Genomic DNA, 19,883 nt, shown 5'->3' on the forward strand with positions numbered 1-19,883 from the left:
TGGAAAGCTTTCCTTCTTTTGTGCCCTGTAAGCGGGCTGCCATCAGAAGGTTATATTCATTCCAATTTTTCTCAATTCAAGTAAGCTAATAACAAAATATCTCAGAGGAGAATCCAGTGAATTATCTTCCAGTTGATTCCAGATCAAGGTGACAACTGAGAGTTTACACAGATATCAAAGTCCTTAGCTAGTTATGAATCATTAATTTAGGAATTTGCAGAGAACACTTAAACACTCCCATTCTTGCTACCTTTTGTTGGCAACTGATCACAAAATTGGCTTTGACATAAATTTTCAATTCAACATAGCCAAATCAAGTATTATAATGTTATATGATATTAGTATTATAGAATGCTATCACATATTTTATACCTTATGCAGGAAGGATTGTAATCTTTAAACTCACTGTACAGTGAGTTCACTAAATTAAAAGGTGACTATAGCCAATTAGATTATTAAGCATGGCATTCTGAAATCTTTCAAATGAAATTACTTTTATTGAGTGATTTCTGGTGACACAAGTAATGCACTTAAAGTTGGTATAAACATATCAATTTATATACTATAATACTTGGTATTTATAAATGATACAAGATTTCAGATTACATATAAAGATGAATTAATTGATTAGGAGATAGCTTTGAGTTTTCTCTACGAAGCTTTACAAGCTGCAGATAGAAATGTCAAGAGACTGCTTTTCATCAATTCTCTTCCTGAGGTGTGAGTTAAGAAGTAGAGAAAAATGATTTCCCTCAAATTTATTCAATAAAGAGCCATTTTGAACTCACTTTTAGCTTAAACCTTGAGTTCTCTTTTGTCTCAAAAAAAAAAAAACTAGAAAGAAACTTCATTGCTTAGAATTCTAGAATTCACTTCTTTGTGCCATGAAATCTTCCTGGAATGACTATGTTTAGATAAACCTGTGAGATGTTCTTTGAGAGATAGCTCATTTTCCTCTTTATACAACTCTGGAAGGAATTGCTAATATTTTAGCAAAATGTGAGAGAGTGCTGATGCATAAATCACTTCTGGATAACAAATTTCTTGCTAAAATATATTTATTGCAGTCATGTCATGTAACAGTTAAGGACACTGACATTTTACATGGTTATTGACCTGGGCAAAATAAGCAGTAAGTATTGGCATTGCACGGTTTGACTCAGTCTGTTTTTTAAGTGATTATATTTAAACACAGCTTGGACTATTTTACTTCACTTGTGACCGAGGTCACAAAGACAGGCAATTTATTTTGTTAAGGACATCATGTACAGTGGTTGACATTATTTTCCTTATCTCATTCACTTTCCAAATGTTTATTACAAAAGCTACCCAAACCTATAAACTGAACTGAAAACACAGAAAGTAGTTCTGAATGATTCTCTTCAACGATGGAATGACAGAAATGGATTGATACACATTTGTTTTTTAAACATACACGTCATTATCAGAGGTAGAAAAAGTGTGTCATTACTACTATGCGTTAGTTATTTCGTAGAAATATCCTCCATAAATATTTTATGTACTAATGGCAAACATTTTTGTCATGCCTAACTGAAACTGTAAGTAAGAGATGAGTAGAACTGAAAAGATAGATTCAGAAGTTATTGCAATTATTTTGTGTAATTAAAAACAAAGACCTCTTTGTGTATTCATTTACTCATTTCTTTACAGCAGTTGCTGAGCATCTAGTTGTGAGCCAGAGACTTCCATAAGCTTTGTAGATACATCAGGACATTGACTAGGCAACCATCCCTTATGGTACTTGTCATCCTGAATATATTTTTCAGTGAGCCTCCTCCTGATTGTGGGCCAGCCAAATCCATGAATTGGAACACATTGCCTCTAGAATCTGGCACAAATCTACAGTTCCAACAGACATGATGTCCAATCTGGGCTCAAATGTTAATAAGCTCTATGAAATTTGACAATTCTTTTCATTTTGATAATACTTATTGTACATAATTATCCCAAGAAAAATAACTAATAACATTGAAATAATTGAAAAAAGTAATACATGCAATATATTGTCTAAAAATATCCATGTTAAACAATCACTAGGATTTTAGGTTCAAAACAGTATAATCATTTTTCTTAAAACTTCTTGGGATGCTAGTTTTAACAATCTGTATTTCCACATTCGAGTTCTCTACATTTCTTTAAATTGTGACAATCTATTTATGTAAAAAAATAAAACAGTAAAGTAACTTTTCTCTCTGTCATTCACACATCTCAGAGGATACAGCACTATCTGAAGTTTCAAAGAGAAAAAAAGGGACACATGAAAGCTTGCCTTTTATCCCAAGGACTGCATTGTGTTTTCTCCCAAAACTCCAGTTATGGTTCATAATGCCCTGTTGTCTACATTAGTACAAAGACCTGTGACTTTGTAAGTACCCTCTAAGTAGCTCAATAATAAATGGCGGGGTATATAAACTGATTTTTATGCCAAACAAAATTTGCTTGACTGATTAAAAGTTTTCCATAATAATATATAGATGTGTAAGGCCCTGATTGACCTTTGTTTTGGAGCTCAGAGCTGCTTGTTAGAGACTACCTTTCTCTCCTTATTCTGTCTTTCTCCAGTTGGTACAGGAAACCAGAGGGGGTAGAAGACAACATTCACTGTTGTTTATAAGTTTCCTTGAAATTTACAATATTCCTATAATATACAGCAACTCAGAGTCATCATTAAATAAGTTGGGGATTTGTTTAGATCATGTATAGAACAAATGAATTCCAAGTACTTTGAAGATCATCAGACAGAATCTTCAAGAGTCACTTCCCAACTGTCTGATCTCAGATGCCAAGTTCAAAGGTGAAAAAAGAATTAAGCTGTAATTAATTTTATGTATTCTTTCCCAAGTGAGAATGTTACTTATAAGAAATATATGAATTAAAATAAAGATTTACCACCGGGAAGTAGTGGCATGTGCCTTTAATCACAGCACATGGGAAGCAGAGACAGGCAGATTTCTGAGTTTGAGGCCAGCCTAGTTTACAGAGTGAGTTCTAGGACAGCTAGGACTACACAGAGAAACCCTGTCTTACAACACAACACAACACAACACAACACAACACAACACAACAGCAAAATTAAACAAAAAATAGAAACTTCCCATGGTGCCAACTATAGTCACAACTGGGAAATATGTGACAGTCAGGGTCTAATTTGTGAGATTTCAAATGATGGTCCACAAGTATTGTGAGTATTGCTGCCTCCTCAGAATGTAGAGGATAATCTGGATGATCTGATGAGCATTGCAAAGGAAAGACTGTTCACAAATGATTTTCACTGTAGCAAAAGTTCACTTCTTGTCTGTCTGTAGCAGAAGTGAAGGGCTGTGAGGTTAAAAACAAAAGTCTCACTCCACAAACACACTGGGAAGGACTTGTCTGCTTGTGTTAGAGTCTAGAAAAGTAATTGAGCACAGCTTTAACAGCTGCCCTTGGGTGTCTGTCTTATTCCTTGCTTACCACAGGGGAATAGTGAAAGTGCCCTTTGTAGAATCCTAATCTCCAGAAGAAATCTCAGATGCCCCAATTTAAAAACTGAAATGTTGTCCAGCTGTGATGGAATTTAATGACATTTTCTTTTACAAATAGGAAAGTCATTCACAAGAAATGTGAGAATTAAAAACGAGTTCTATCCAGAGGTCCTGAGTTCAATTCCTAGCAACTACACAGTGGCTCACAGTCATCTGTAATGGGATCCGATGCCCTCTTCTGGTGTGTCTGAAGACAGCTACAGTGTACTCATACATTACACTAATAAATAAATCTTTAAAAATGAATTCTGATGGCAATTGTTTGCTAATTAATTGGAGGTTCCAAAATGTTAATATGAAAAATGATAGATGACAATTTATCTAAATTCAATTGTCATAAATGAATTTGAAAAAGAAATAATAAGGCATAGCAGCAATGTGTCCTCACTCCACAGATGTCTGCTTTAGGTATCACAGTAGGAACCAAAGTACACCTGAGGACTTCAGGAACCATGCTGAAGCCACACAGCGAAGCAGGGACTGCCTTCATTCAGACCCAGAAGCTCCATGCAGGGATGTGTCATGGCTGACACCTTCCTGGAACACATGTGCGGCCTGGACATTGACTCCGTGCCTATCAGGGCCTGCAACACTGGCATCATTTGTACCATTGGGCCTGCTTCCCAATCTGTGGAGATGCTGAAAGAGATGATTAAGTCTAGAATGAATGTGGCTCAGTAGAATTTCTCTCATGGAACCCATGAGTACCATGCAGAGACCATTAAGAATGTCCGTGAAGCCACAGAAAGCTTTGCATCTGATCCCATCCTCTACCGTCCCATTGTGGTGACTCTGGATACAAAGGGACCTGAGATCCAGACTGGACTCATCAAGGATAGCGACACTGAAGAGGTGGAGCTGAAGAGGGGAGCCACTCTGAAGATCACCCTGGACAAAGCTTTCATGAAGTGTGATAAGAATATTCTGTGGCTGGACTACAGGAACATCTGCAAGGTGGTTGAAGTGGGCAGCAAGATCTACGTGGACGATGGGCTCATCTCACTGCAGGTGAAGGAGAAAGGTGCTGGCTTCCTGGTGACAAAGTGGAGAATGGTGGGTCCTTGGACAGCAAGAAGTGTGTGATCCTGCCCAGCGCTGCTGTGGATCTCCCTGCTGTGTTGGAATAGGACATCCAGGACCTGAAGTTTGGGGTGGAGCAGGATGTGGACATAGTGCTTGCATCTTTCATTCGCAAAGCAGCCTGTGTGCATGAAGTCAGGAAGGTCCTGGGAGAGAAGGGCAAGAATATCAATATCATCAGCAAGATTGAGAACCATGAAGGTGTCCGCAGGTTTGATGAGATCTTGGAGGCCAGTGATGGGATGATGGTGGCTCGTGGTGACCTGGGCATTGAGATTCCTGCAGAGAACGTCTTCCTGGCTCAGAAGATGATGATCAGGAACCGAGCTGGGAAGCTTGTCATCTGTGCCACACAGATGCTCGAGAGCATAGTCAAGAAGCCACACCCGACTCTGGCTGAAGGCAGTGATTTGGCCAATGCAGTCCTGGATGGGGCAGACGTCATCGTGCTGTTCGGAGAAACATCCAAGGGGGACTACCCTCCGGAGGGTATTCAGATGCAGCACCTGATTGCCCGAGAGGCAGAGGCTGCCATCTACCACTTGCATCTATTCGAGGAACTCCGCCACTTGGCGACAGTTACCAGCAAACCCACAGAAGCTGCCGCTGTGGGCACAGTAGAGGCCTCCTTCAATCCTGCAGTGGGGCCATTATCGTGCTCACCAAGTCATGGCCAGGTACCGCCCTTGGTCTCCTATCATTGCTGTGACGTGCAATTCCCAGACTGCTTGCCAGGCCCATCTATACCGTGGTGGCATCTTCCCTGTGCTGTGTAAGGATGCCATACTGAATGCCTGGGCTGAGGAAGTTGACCTTTGTGTAAACTTGGCCATGGATGTTGGCAAAGCCCGAGCCTTCTTCAAGAAGGCAGATGTGGTCATTGTGCTGACCGGGTGGCGCCCTGGCTCTGGATTCACCAACACCATGCGTGTAGTGCCTGTGCCTTGATGGCCCTCTGGAGCCCCTCTTCTAACCCCTGTCCCTTCCCCTCCTTTATCCTTTTTATTAGGCCAGCAACGCATGTAGTGCTCACTCTGGGCCATAGTGTGGCGCTGGTGGGCTGGGACACAAGGGAAAATTAATGCCTCTAAAACATGCAATAGAGCCCAGCTATTTTTCATGGCCCTACTTGAGCCAGGGATGAAGGAGGAATGCAGGATTGGAAACCCTCTGACTTTATCACAGAAGGGCAGCAGCATCTCTGTACATTGCTTCTGTAGAAAGTTGTCAGAGAATTCCCAGCCCTAGCCTGGAGTCAGGAGACAGCAAGAGCAGGAGCTGAGGTCGTGGGGCCCAGGGGCCCAGTGTAGATGACTTTTGGCCCTGGCCCTGACCTGCTTTCCCAACAGCTTTGGCTTCCCCACTCCTTGTGCACTCCACTGCTGTCACTGCAAACACTCCATTCTGCACCTTGTATTCTTCAGAGTCTCCAGGCCTGTTGCTATAGTGCCCACCTGAATGTGAATAAACAGCAGCTACAGCAAAATAATAATAATAATAATAATAATAATAAATAATTTTTAAATTTGTATTTTTATAGTAGAACAGAACATATGAAGCAACTTATATTTAAGATTTATCTTTTATATCTGTCAGGTCAATATATTTGCCTTGAACTCTGACTATGGGAATTGTTTTTCTGTTTATACTGATAAAGCACAAGGTAGAGAATGGCTGAGATCTTTGTCCATCATCATATCGGTAGTAAGAGAAAGACACAGGATGTGAATATAACATTCTCTTAGTACATGTGACCCATGAATGCTTATGCTTAACAGAAACTAGTAAAGTGACTGAAACATTATAATTTAGGTTCCTAAACTCTAGTATTCATTTGTATTTTATAAGCATGCCATTTATAAGATAGTGCAATAGAGGAAGAAAGCATTACATAGGAGTCAGTTTTGCTTCTACAAGAAACATTGAGTAATAAAATGAGCTTTCTTATTTCAAGCTAAAGGCTAATTATAATTCTACATTGTCTACTGGGAAAAGAGCAACAATCTTAAGACTACTGAAAAAAGAATTAAAATATTAGCACACATTTATCTAAAGTAACAAATCATCACATATAATAATATATACAGATACTGCACACTTATAATCTATTCATCACCTTTTGTGTCATTTATTTACCCTTCATATATTATCTGTCTGTCATTCTATAGATATTAGCCCCTGGCATAATTTCAGAACACCATCCAATAATGGATTCATGTAAGAATTCTGAGAACTTGGGAGAAGACTCCAAGAAAATAAGACAAGAACTTTGCGACCTCAATTTTTCCCAAACACAGAATAGTTCTTTGAATGTTTTTATGCCCCTCCCAAGTGTCCTGGAGAGGAGTGAGTTTACTTTGGCTGTGGTTACCCATACGCTTCTATAGCAACATATTTTCCTACTACACGTGCATTGATCTTTGATCTTAAAACCTTTCTTATGAGACTCTTCTTAATCCTCAGAGTATAAATTGTCTGCAGCTCTGATTAAGTTGGCTACTGCTGTTGTCTGCCTCATTTACAGCCCCCATTCTCCCAGGTGCCACTGATTCTAGAATAAATAAAAAACAATATACTCAAGATTGAAAATCATGGTTTGTTGCTGGTGTATACTTGAAGGCATTTCATTAAACACTTAAGCTGCTAAGCAAATAAATTGCAGATTAATTTTGCTATTATATGTGTGTGTTATTTGATACATATTTATGGACAAATTTCTGATTGTAATTATTCCCAATATGAGAATATGCTAGAGCTGAAATATCCTAAATATATATGAATAAATGAATGGATAACAAATTTATACCACACTAATGAATGAACTTTCATCATCAAATAGAGTTATGGGGTACCAATGACTACTACAACATGACTGGCCTCATGAGTAAAAGAACTCAGAGAGAATACCCACATACTACATAGTTCCAGGTCTATGAAATGTCTTTAACTGGCTAAAACCTTACAATAGACTGACTGTTGTAAGTTAGTAGTACAGTTACGAACTCTGTAACTAGGTGTAAGGGATTAATTTGAGTGGCAAAAGTCATGATTTTTAGTTACCTACCTCAGTGATTGTTGCACAACATTGTCATTTAAAATATTTAAATGATTGTTCTCTCTGTGTGTGGAATGGGGATTCTCCTAATAAAGCATTCATGTGAATCTCAGAGAACAACTTGAAGGTGTCATACCCCTCCATCAACCACGTGTGCCTGAGGATTAAATTCAGATTCTCAGCCTTGGAGGCAGCAGCTAATGGACCACATATTTATAATTTATGAAAATACAGAATCATTATTTAAGAGGTATCATTGACATTTGTGTGTGGTTCAGTCACATGAAGGATTTTCACGGTGTTTATCCTATCTTTCCTTTGTGGGGATGGTTCTTCGCTGTCAAAGGCAGTGTTCCCAAACAACTGTATATCTTACTGTATCATAAAAAAGTAGCAACACATTTAGTCACAACACATGTCTTCTAGGAACCCACTGCAACACTACTGGTGATTCATAAATAGATTTTATCTAGTACTGGTCAAATCATCGTTTTGATAGATCATCAACCTTCATTTTTCCCATGAACTCAGGCTTCCAGGCATCCCATTAAAGATTTTTACATTACTCTTTTGATGATGACCCAATCCAAAAGCTTTAAATGAGACCATGCAAGAATATGTGAACAATATATATATATTTTCTTTTTTTAATTAGGTATTTTCCTCATTTACATTTCCAATGCTATCCCAAAAGTCCCCCATATCCTCCCCTCATTCCCCTACCCACCCACTCCCACTTTTTGGCCCTGGCATTCCACTGTACTGGGGCATTTAAAGTTTGCAAGTCCAATGGGCCTCTCTTTCCAGTGATGGCTGACTAGGCCATCTTTTGATACATATGCAGCTAGAGTCAAGAGCTTAGGGATACTGGTAAGTTCATAATGTTGTTCCACCTATAGGGTTGCAGATCCCTTTAGCTCCTTGGGTACTTTCTCTAGCTCCTCCATTGGAGGTCCTGTGATCCATCCAATAGCTGACTGTGAGCATCCACTTGTGTGTTTACTAGACCCCAGCATAGTCTCACAAGAGACACCTTATCTGGGTCCTATCAGCAAAATCTTGCTAGTGTATGCAATGGTGTTAGCGTTTGGAGACTGATTATGGGATGGATCCCTGGATATGGCAGTCTCTAGATGGTCCATCCTTTTGTCTCAGCTCCAAACTTTGTCTCTGTAACCCCTTCCATGGGTGTTTTGTTCCCAATTCGAAGAAGGGGTCAAAGTGACCACACTTTGGTCGTCATTCTTCTTGAGTTTCACGTGTTTTGCAAATTGGAACTTATATCTTGGGTATTCTGTTTCTGGGCTAATATCCACTTATCAGTGAGTACATATCATTTGAGTTCTTTTGTGATTGGTTTACCTCACTCAGGATAATGCCCTCCAAGAAAAACCATTTGCCTAGGAATTTCATAAATTCATTCTTTTTAATAGCTGAGTATTACTCCATTGTGTAAATGTATCACAATTTTTGTATCCATTCTTCTGTTGAGGGGCATCTGTGTTCTTTCCAGCTTCTGGCTATTATAAATAAGGCGGCTATGAACATAGTGGAGCATGTTTCTTTCTTACTAGTTGGAACATCTTCAGGATATATGCCCAGGAGAGGTATTGCAGGATCTTCTGGTAGTACCATGTCCAATTTTCTGAGAAACCACCAGACTGATTTCCAGAGTGGTTGTACAAGCTTGCAATCCCACCAACAGTGGAGGAGTGTTCCTCTTTCTCCATATTTGTTGTCACCTGAATTTTAGATGTTATTCTAAAATTCACCACCATTCTGACTGGTGTGAGGTAGAATCTCAGGGTTGTTTTGATTTGCATTTCCCTGATGATTAAGGATGCTGAACATTTTTTTTTCAGGAGTTTCTCAGCTATTAGGTATTCCTCAGGTGAGAATTCTTTGTTTATCTCTGAGGCCCAATTTTTAATGGGATTATTTGATTTTCTGGACTTCACCTTCTTGAGTTCTTTATATATATTGGATATTAGTGCTCTATCTGATTTAGGATTGGTAAAGATCCTTTCCCAATCTGTTGGTGGCCTTTTTGTCTTATTGAAGGTGTCTTTCGCCTTACAGAAGCTTTGCACTTTCATGCTGTCCCATTTGTCAATTCTCTATCTTACAGCACAAGCCATTGCTGTTCTATTCAGGAATTTTTCCCCTGTGCCAATATCTTTGAGGCTTTTCCCCACTTTCTCCTCTATAAGTTTCATTGTCTCTGGTTTTATGGGGAGCACCTTGATCCACTTAGATTTGACTTTAGTACAAGGAGATAGGAATGGAACAATTCGCATTCTTTTACATGATAACCACCAGTTGTGCCAGCACCATTTGTTGAAAATGCTGTCTTTTTTCCACTGGATGGTTTTAGCTCCCTTGTCGAAGATCAAGTGACCATAGGTGTGTGGGTTCGTTTCTGGGTCTTCAATTCTATTCCATTGGTCTACTTGTCTGTCACTATACCAGTACCATGCAGTGTTTATCACAATTGCTCTGTAGTAAAGCGTTAGGTGAGGCATGGTGATTCCACCAGATGTTCTTTTATCCTTGAGAAGAGTTTTTGCTATCCTAGTTTTTTTGTTATTCCAGATGAATTTGCAGATTGTTCTTTCTAATTCGTTGAAGAATTGAGTTGGAATTTTAATGGGGATTGCATTGAATCTGTAGATTGCTTTTGGCAAGATAGCCATTTTTACAATGTTGATCCTGCCAATCCATGAGCGTGGGAGATCTTTCCATCTTCTGAGATCTTCTTTAATTTCTTTCTTCAGAGACTTGAAGTTCTTATCACACAGATCTTCCACTTCCTTAGTTAGAGTCAAACCAAGGTATTTTATATTATTTGTGAATATTGAGAAAGGTGTTGTTTCACTTATTTCTATCTCAGCCTGTTTATTCTTTGTGTAGAGAAAGGCCATTGACTTGTTTGAGTTAATTTTATATCCAGCTACTTCACCGAAGCTGTTTTCAGGTTTAGGAGTTCTTTGGTGGAATTTTTAGGGTCACTTATATATACTATCATATCATCTGCAAAAAGTGATATTTTGACTTCTTCTTTTCCAATTTGTATCCCTTTGATCTCCTTTTGTTGTCGAATTGCTCTGGTTAGGATTTCAAGTACAATGATGAATAGGTAGGGAAAAAGTCCCTACCTTGTCTAATCCCTGATTTTAGTGGGATTGCTTCCAGGTTCTCACCATTTACTTTGATGTTGGCTACTAGTTTGTAGTAGATTGCTTTTATCGTGTTTAGGTATGGGCCTTGAATTCCTCATCTTTCCAAGACTTTTATCATGAATGGGTGTTGGATTTTGTCACATGATTTCTCTGCATCTAAGGAGATGATCATGTGGTTTTTGTCTTTGAGTTTGTTTATATAATGGATTACTTTGATGGATTTCCGTATATTAAACCATCCCTGCATCCCTGGAATAAAACCTACTTGGTCAGGATGGATGATTGTTTTAATGTGTTCTCCAATTCGGACAGCTAGAATTTTATTGAGTATTTTTGCATCACTATTCATAAGGGAAATTGGTCTGAAGCTCTGTATCTTTGTTGGATCTTTCTATGGTTTAGGTATCAGAGTAATTGTGGCTTCATAGAATGAGTTGGGTAGAGTACCTTCTACTTCAATTTTGTGGAATAGTTTGTGCAGAACTGGAATTAGATCTTCTTTGAAGGTCTGATAGAACTCTGCACTAAACCCATCTGGTCCTGGGATTTTTTTGTTGTTGTTGTTGTTGGAAGACCATTAATGACTGCTTCAATTTCGTAGGGAATATGGGACTGTTTTGATGGTTAACTTTATCCTGTTTTAACTTTGGTACATGGTATCTGTCTATAAAATTGTCCATTTCATCCAGGTTTTCCAGTTCTGTTGAGTATAGCCTTTTGTAGAAGGGTCTGATGGTGTATTGGATTTCGTCAGGGTTTGTTGTTATGTCTCCCTTTTCATTTCTGATTTTGTTAATTAGGATGCTGTCCCTGTGTCCTCTAGTGAGTCTGGCTAAGGGTTTATCTATCTTGTTGATTTTCTCAAAGAACCAGCTCCTCGTTTGGTTGATTCTTTGAATAGTTCTTGTTTCCACTTGGTTGATTTCACTCCTGAGTTTGATTATTTCCTGCTGTCTACTCCTCTTGGGTGAATTTGCTTCCTGTTTTTCTAGACCTTTTAGGTGTGTTGTCAAGCTGCTAGTGTGTGCTCTCTCTAGTTTCTTTTTGGAGGCACTCAGAGCTGAGTTTCCCTCTTAGAAATGCTTTCATTGTGTCCCATAAGGTTGGGTATGTTGTGGCTTCATTGTCATTAAACTCTAAAAAGTTTTTAATTTCTTTCATTATTCCTTCTTTGACCACGGTATCATTGAGAAAATAAGAAAGAGTGTTGTTCATTTTCTTCATGAATGTTGGCTTTCCATTATTTATGTTGTTATTGAAGATCAGCCTTAGTCCATGGTTGTCTGATAGGATGCATGGGACAATTTCAATATTTTTGTATATGTTGAGGCCTGTTTTGTGACCAAATATAGGGTCAGTTTTGGAGAAGGTACCATGAGTTGTTGAGAAGAAGGTATAACCTTTTGTTTTAGGATAAAATGTTCTGTAGATATCTGTTAAGTCCATTTGTTTCATCACTTCTGTTAGTTTCACTGTGTCCCTGTTTAGTTTCTGTTTCCATGATCTGTCCATTGATGAAAGTGGTGTGTTGACGTCTCCCACTATTAATGTGTGAGGTACAATATGTGCTTTGAGCTTTAATAAAGTTTTCTTAATGAAAGTGGCTTCCCTTTGCTTTTGGAACATAGATATTCAGAATTGAGAGTTCCGCTTGGAGGATTTTAACTTTGATGAGTATGAAGTGTCCCTCCTTGTCTTTTTTGCTAACTTTGGGTTGGAAGTCGATTTTATTCGATATTAGAATGGCTACTCCAGCTTGTTTCTTCAGACCATTTGCTTGGAAAATTGTTCTCCAGCCTTTCACTCTGAGGTCGTGTCTGTCTTTTTCCCTGAGATTGGTTTCCTGTAAGCAGCAGAATGTTGGGTCCTGTTTGTGTAGCCAGTCTGTTAGTCTTTGTCTTTTGATTGGGGAATTGAGTCCATTGATATTAAGAGATATTAAGGAAAAGTAATTTTTGCTTCCTATTATTTTTGTTTTTAGAGTTGGCATTCTGTTCTTGTGGCTGTCTTCTTTTAGGTTTGTTGAAGGACTACTTTCTTGCTTTTTCTAGGGTGTATTTTCCATCCTTGTATTGCTTTTTTCTTCTGTTATTATCCTTTGAAGGGATGGATTCATGGAAAGATAATGTGTGAATTTGGTTTTGTTTTGAAAAACTTTGTTTTCTCCATCTATGGTAATTGAGAGATGGGCTGGGTATAGTAGCCTGGGCTGGAATTTGTGTTCTCTTAGGGTCTGTATAACATCTGTGCAGGATCTTCTGGCTTTCATAGTCTCTGGTGAAAAGTCTGGTGTAATTCTGATAGGCCTGCCTTTATATGTTAATTGACTTTTTTCCCTTACTGCTTTTGATATTCTCTCTTTATTTAGTGCATTTGTTGTTCTGATTATTATGTGTCGGGAGGAATTTCTTTTCTGGTCTAGTCTATTTGGAGTTCTGTAGGCTTCTTGTATGGGCATCTCTTTCTTTAGGTTTGGGAAGTTTTCTTCTATAATTTTGTTGAAAATATTTGCTGGCCCTTTAAGTTGAAAATCTTCATTCTCATCTACTCCTATTATCCGTACGTTTGCTCTTCTCATTGTGTTCTAGATTTCCTGGACGTTTTGAGTCAGGATCTTTGTGCATTTTGTATTTTCTTTGATTGTTGTGCTGATGTTCTCTATGGAATCTTCTGCACCTGAGATTCTCTCTTCCATCTCTTGTAGTCTGTTGCTGATACTTGCATCTATGGTTCCAGATTTCTTTCCTAGGTTTTCTATCTCCAGAGTTGCCTCACTTTGGGTTTTCTTTATTGTCTCTACTTCCCTTTTTAGGTCTTGGATGGTTTTATTCAATTCCATCACCTGTTTGGTCATGTTTTCTTGCAATTCTTTAAGGGATTTTTTGTTTCCTCTTTAAAGTCTTCTATCTGTTTAGCAGTGTTCTCCTGTATTTCTTTAAGTGAGTTATTAAAGTCCTTCTTGATGTCCTCTACCAATATCATGAGATATGCTTTTAAATCCGGGTCTAGTTTTTCGGGTGTGTTGGGGTGCCCAGGACTGGGTAGAGTGGGAGTGCTGCATTCTAATGATAGGGAGTGGTCTTGGTTTCTCTTAGTAAGATTCTTATGTTTGCCTTTTGCCATGTGGTAATCTCTGGAGTTAGTTGTTGTAGTTGTCTCTGGTTAGATCTTGTTCCTCAGGTGTTTATGTTAGCCTCTATCTGCAGACCTGGGAGACTAGCTCTCTCCTGAGTTTCAGAGTTCAGAGTACTCTCTGCAGGTATGCTCTGCTCTTGCAGGGAATGTGCCCAGATATCTGGTGTTTGAACCTGCCTCCTGGCAGAAGTTGTGATCCACTCACAGAGGTCTTAAGATCCCATGGCGGGTCCTGTTTATAACTTATGGGTTGTGTGGATTGGAAGGGACTTGTGCCTTTGATCAGGCCAGGTTTTCTGCTTCCTTAATTAATGCAGTCTCAGGTACCACACGATTGACTTGGAGCAGAGGCTGTGTTCCACTCACCAGAGGTCTTAAGTTCCTGTGGCGAGTCTTGTGGGTAGCTCTCGGGTGTCAGGCGACTGTGCCCTAGCTATCCTGGTGCTGGCGGGACCGGAAGGGGGACAATATATTTTTAAATTGAATTTAGCAACTGTAGTTTTAAAAACATACTTGATTATCACTAATGATTACTTACATTAGAGAATAAATAAATGTTAATAAAAATAAAACAATAATACATATGAAATAATAAATTAAAGTAGTATATATCTTCTAGTTAGGGGCTATAGATATCACATGTAAGTCTCAAGAAATGTTTGATTTTCCAGGCCATTCTACTAAAACTGAAGTATAATTATGTACTGAAAATAGTCTCACTAGTGAAACGGTTAAAGCATATTAAATTTCTGAGACTACATGTGAATTTTCAGGTCATTGGGGAGTCTGAGAAGTCTTCAAGGTAAGGAATTATTACTGTGACATCATATGAGGAAATCAGTCATTTCAGGATACTCTTGAGGTGCCAAGATAAGAACAGAATTCTAATATTTTTCTATTTTCTATTTCCAAGGATAATAGAGTTTTTTTTTTGTTTTTTTTTTTTTTTGTTTTTTTTTTTTTTTTCTTTTTTTTTTTCGAGACAGGGTTTCTCTGTGTAGTCCTGGCTGTCCTGGAACTCACTTTGTAGACCAGGCTGGCCTCGAACTCAGAAATCCGCCTGCCTCTGCCTCCCGAGTGCTGGGATTAAAGGCGTGCGCCACCACGCCCGGCTTGGATAATAGAGTTTTAAGTGTAAATATTTTAAATAATATTACTATAGTTAGTTTACACTTTTTTATTTACATGAAGTTGATAAAGAATATTTAAATCACTGAAAAAGTACAAATATTTGAAGACAACTTTTATAAACACAGAGTTCAGATTTTATTTTCTATGATCATGGACATGTCTGGATATATCAGTTGCCGGATGAATGGGTACAGTGAGATATTTTTAAGTTCATATTTATTTATTAATTTATTTACAAAACACTGCCCCCTCTTCATACCCCCTCCCAGATACTCTCTTCCCCTTCTCCTCTGAGAGGGTACCCCCCTCCCATATTCTGCAACCCTGTGGCATCAAGTCTCTGACAGAGTAGGCACATCATCTCCCTATTAGGCCAGACAAGGAATTCTTCTCAGGAAACAGAGAAAACAGAAAAGCTATAGCTTCAAACCGATTTAGGGATAGCCTCTACTTCAGTTGTTGCTTGGGGTGTGTGGGGGATGGTATATGGAGAATGAACTACACATCTGCTGCATATGTGCTGGGAGACTTTTGTATTTTTTAGGTTGGATTCTCAGTCTCTGAAACATCCAGAGGACCAGGTTAGTTGACTCTATTGATCTTCCTGTTAGGTCCCCATCCGTTAAATTCTACCCCCAACTCTTAAATCCATGGCCTTCCTTTATACATATAACAAACCAGCAGAGAAAGAAATTAGGTGTATTAGTCAGGGTTCTCTAGAGTCCCAGAACTTATGGATAGTCTCTATATAGTAAAGGAATTTAATGATGACTTACAGTCTGCAGCCCAATTCCCAACAATGTTTCAGTAGTAGCTGTGAATGGAAGCTAAGAATCTAGCAGTTACTCAGTCCCACACAGCAAGCAGGTGAAGGAGCAAGAGCAAGACTCCCTTCTTCCAATGTTCTTATATAGTCTCCAGCAGAAGGTGTAGCCCAGATTAAAGGTGTGTTCCACCACACCTTTAATCCCAGATGACCTTGAACTTGGAGATTTAATCTTCTGGAATCCATAGTCACTATGCCTCAAGATCTCCATACCATGATTCAGATCAGAAACTTCTATCTCCCAGCCTCCAGATAAGGGTCACTGGTGAGCCTTCCAATTCTGGCTTGTAGTTCATTCCAAATATAGTCAAGTTGACAACCAGGAAGCCCACTACATTAGGGAAACAGCATTCTTCACAGTATACACAAAAATATATAATATATTGGTATAACTATAACCAACCAAGTGAATGAGCTGTGTACAAGAATTTCAAATATCTGAAGGAAGAAATTGAAGAAAATATCAGAACATGGAAAAATCTCCCATGTTCACGGATTAGTAGGGTCATGATAATAAAATAACCATCTTACCAAAAGCAATCTACAGACTCAATGCCATCCCCATCAAAATTCAAACAGAAATTTTTACAGACATTGAAAGAGCAATTCTCAACTACATATAGAAAAATAACAGCCCAGGAGGGCCGAAACATTCCTGAAGTATAAAAGAGCCTCTGGAGGAATCACCATCCCAAATTTCAAGCTGTACTACAGAGAACTAATATGAAATACTATAAATACATAGAAATAGCAATAAAAACTGAATGGTGTTAGTACAGAATCAGACAGGGTAATCAATGGAACCAAATTGAATACCCATAAATAAACCCCTCCACCTATGGGCATGAATTTTTTTTTTAAAGAAGCCAAAACCATACAATGGAAAAAGAAAGCATATTCAACAAATGATTCTATTCTAACTGCATACCTGCATGTCCAAGAGTGCAATAGATCCATAATTATCACCTTGCAAAAATCTCAAATCCAAGCTGATCTAGGACATCAGCATAAAACTGGATTCACTAAAATTCATAGGAGAGAAAGTGGGAAATAGACTTGCACTCACTGTTATAGGAGATAATTTCCTAAACAGAACACCATTGGCTCAGTACCTAAGAGCAACAATTGATAATGCAGTGAGATTTAACATGTAAATAAATTTTTTCTCTATTTTGCTTTCATTCCAAGAACTTTATCTAGTGAAATTTTTATGTTAACATAGTAAATTTTTGGAAAGAGTGTATTCACTTGGAATAAAATAAGCTTATGCAGATATACTTTGCATTTGACATTATGGGAGGAGGCTTCTCTAAAATCCAAAACTTACTCCTTAAACCCTATTCTATGTATTGACCTGTTCATCATTTCTGGGTTTCTGTGATAGATTTTGCAACATTTTACTGAAAGATTTTTAATGAAAAATTTACTATTTTTAGTTTTCAGTACCTTAACTTTGAATCTTTTAGTAGCACTTTGTGTGTGTGTGTGTGTGTGTGTGTGTGTGTGTTTATTGTGGATGTGTGTATCTTCTTCATTTAATATAAAAATGTTCCTGGTTTATATTTAATGTAACTGAAAGAAAGTGCTGTCAACTGATTATTTTTTGTATCTATCACTGTCATTTTCATGGCCTTTATTTCTATTCTATATATGGTTACCTGGTAACTAACCTAGGTTTAAGTTGAAATCCATAGGTTTTTCTTGTTTCCATGACAACCACTGTGCCCAAATTCTCTGTTCCTAACAAAAGTAGAATAGCCAAATAATAAACTAACAAAATCACGGAGAAGGAATGTATTTTATATTATGCATCTTGAAATATATTTTAATCTTTTATAAAGTCAATAAATCATGAGTATGCAGAAATAATATTTCTAAAATATTTTTAATGAGAGAATGTTTTCTAAAAGTTAATATATTTTTCTGATGAGAGTTTTTTTTTTTTTTTCACTTAGGCCTTGGAGCAAAATCATAGTTGATGAAAAGCAGAGGTCATAGAAAAAAAAAGTTTGAATTGTTCATAATAAGGAAAGGCACAGATTGAGTTTGCCAAGAAATACTTCAAGGTCTTATAAGTGAATAATAATGAGAAAGATAGAGTAGAAAATCAATAGTAAATTTTAGTTCTAAGTCTGAATCTTTTCATCAATTTAGTGAATTATATTTATTCAATTTTAATGTACAATAAACCTCATGTTAACAGTGAGGAAAATTGTAACACCACAGATATTATAATACATAAGACATAATTGAAAGAAATGAGGCAAATGAATTAAAATTCATCTCTGATAACTAAAATACTGACTGAGTTAACAACTTTTTATGGGAGAACCTAAACTAGTTCCTAAATTCCTGATGAATGGGTAAAAAATTTCTATGCAAGGATTTCTTAGCTAATTTGACCTATAAGAGTATTACTCTTAAGTAAAAGAGGGTATGAAAGAATAATTGTTAGTTGTGAAAAGTAATAAAATATTCCTTAGCCATAGAGAATTTATGGGAAATGACAGAGCAAGGGAGTCATGTTCTTACTTTATACATAGTCTTGGAATGATCAAGGTACTGAAAACTATGAAGGTGTCTTTAACTGTAGTGAAGATGTCTTGTCACTTTCCACAGATTCCAATAGGGAGAGTAGGTTGCATGTACTCTAAAGGTAGCCCCATTATTTTTACCTCCTACTATACACAGCCTGTGTGCCTACCCTTAATGCAGGGACAACCTGTTGATTGCTTCTCTGTCAAAGAATACAAGCGAAGTACAGGAAGACACTTTTTATAGTAAAAAATACATAGCTTAATAGAATCCAACTAGCATCTCATGTGATAGTTCTTTTTTAATGGCAGTACTATGATATATGTGTGAAAAAATCTGAGAGTAGGCTTCTAGCTAATAATTAAAGAGAAAATAGGTCCTTTGGTTCCAAATCTTCCCTCACCCAACAGAGCACAGTTATGGAAACAATCTTCCAAAGCCAAGAATAAAGATGAAAGATTAGTGTGAAGTGACAAGTTAGCCTCTAATGCTGAAACAGAAGACTGGACCAAGAAAGCTGTGGGATTCAGACCCACAGAAACAGTGAGGCATACCATGTGTTGTTTCATACTACCTATTACCAACTAACACATTAGTTGAATAGATGTTAATACTCAAATGGATAACATTGAATGAGCACAATGACTGCTGTATCAATAATGTGACTTTTAATCTTGAAAAATAACGAATTTTTAATTATCTTTTTTACAATACACCCTATTGTCAGATTCCCCCTCCCTTCATCCTCCTAGTCCCCTTCTCTGTACTTCCTCCAGATGCACTGCTCCTCCATTTCCCTTCAGAAAAGGGTAGGGCTTCTAGGAATAGCAATCATACACAGTACAACAAGATGCAATAAGACTAGGCAAAAACTCTCTTATTCATCTTGGACAAGGCAATACAGTAGAAGAAAACCTATCACAATGGCAAGAAAAAGAGTCAGACATCCCACCACCACTGTTCAGAATTACACAAAACACCAAGTTAACAACCGTAACATATATGCAGAAGACCTAACACAGACACATGCAGCCTCTATGATTGCAGCTTCAGTTTCTGAGTCTCTATGAGCCCCACTTAGTTGATTCTTGGGGCTGTGTTCTCCTATATATCTCAACCCTTTAGCTACTAAAATTCACCACCCTTCTCTTCTGAGGAGTTTTGCAGGCTTCTAGAGGAGGGATCATATAGAGATCTCCAATTTTGGCTCTCCCTCTGCTTAGTTTGAGTGTAGGTTTCTGAATCTACTCACATCGGCTGCTAAAGTAAGCCTCTCTGTTGCCAAGTGGGTTAGGTACCAGTTTATGAGTATTGCAGAATTCATATGAGTATAGCAGAGTTAGCATATCAGAAATTCATTTTTTGAGATTTTCTAACCTAGGCCTCTAGGCTATCCA

General features: G+C 37.9%; 1 pseudogene; it reads left to right on the plus strand.

Moving 5' to 3' along the window:
- The first annotated feature begins 3,982 nt into the window (after positions 1–3,982).
- Positions 3,983–5,577, plus strand: LOC110289619 (pyruvate kinase PKM pseudogene; annotated as a pseudogene).
- Positions 5,578–19,883: the final 14,306 nt, after the last annotated feature.

Source organism: Mus caroli, unplaced genomic scaffold (assembly GCF_978045245.1).
Source record: "Mus caroli unplaced genomic scaffold, Mus_caroli_1 scaffold_2, whole genome shotgun sequence".
NCBI classification, from domain to species: Eukaryota; Metazoa; Chordata; class Mammalia; order Rodentia; family Muridae; genus Mus; species Mus caroli.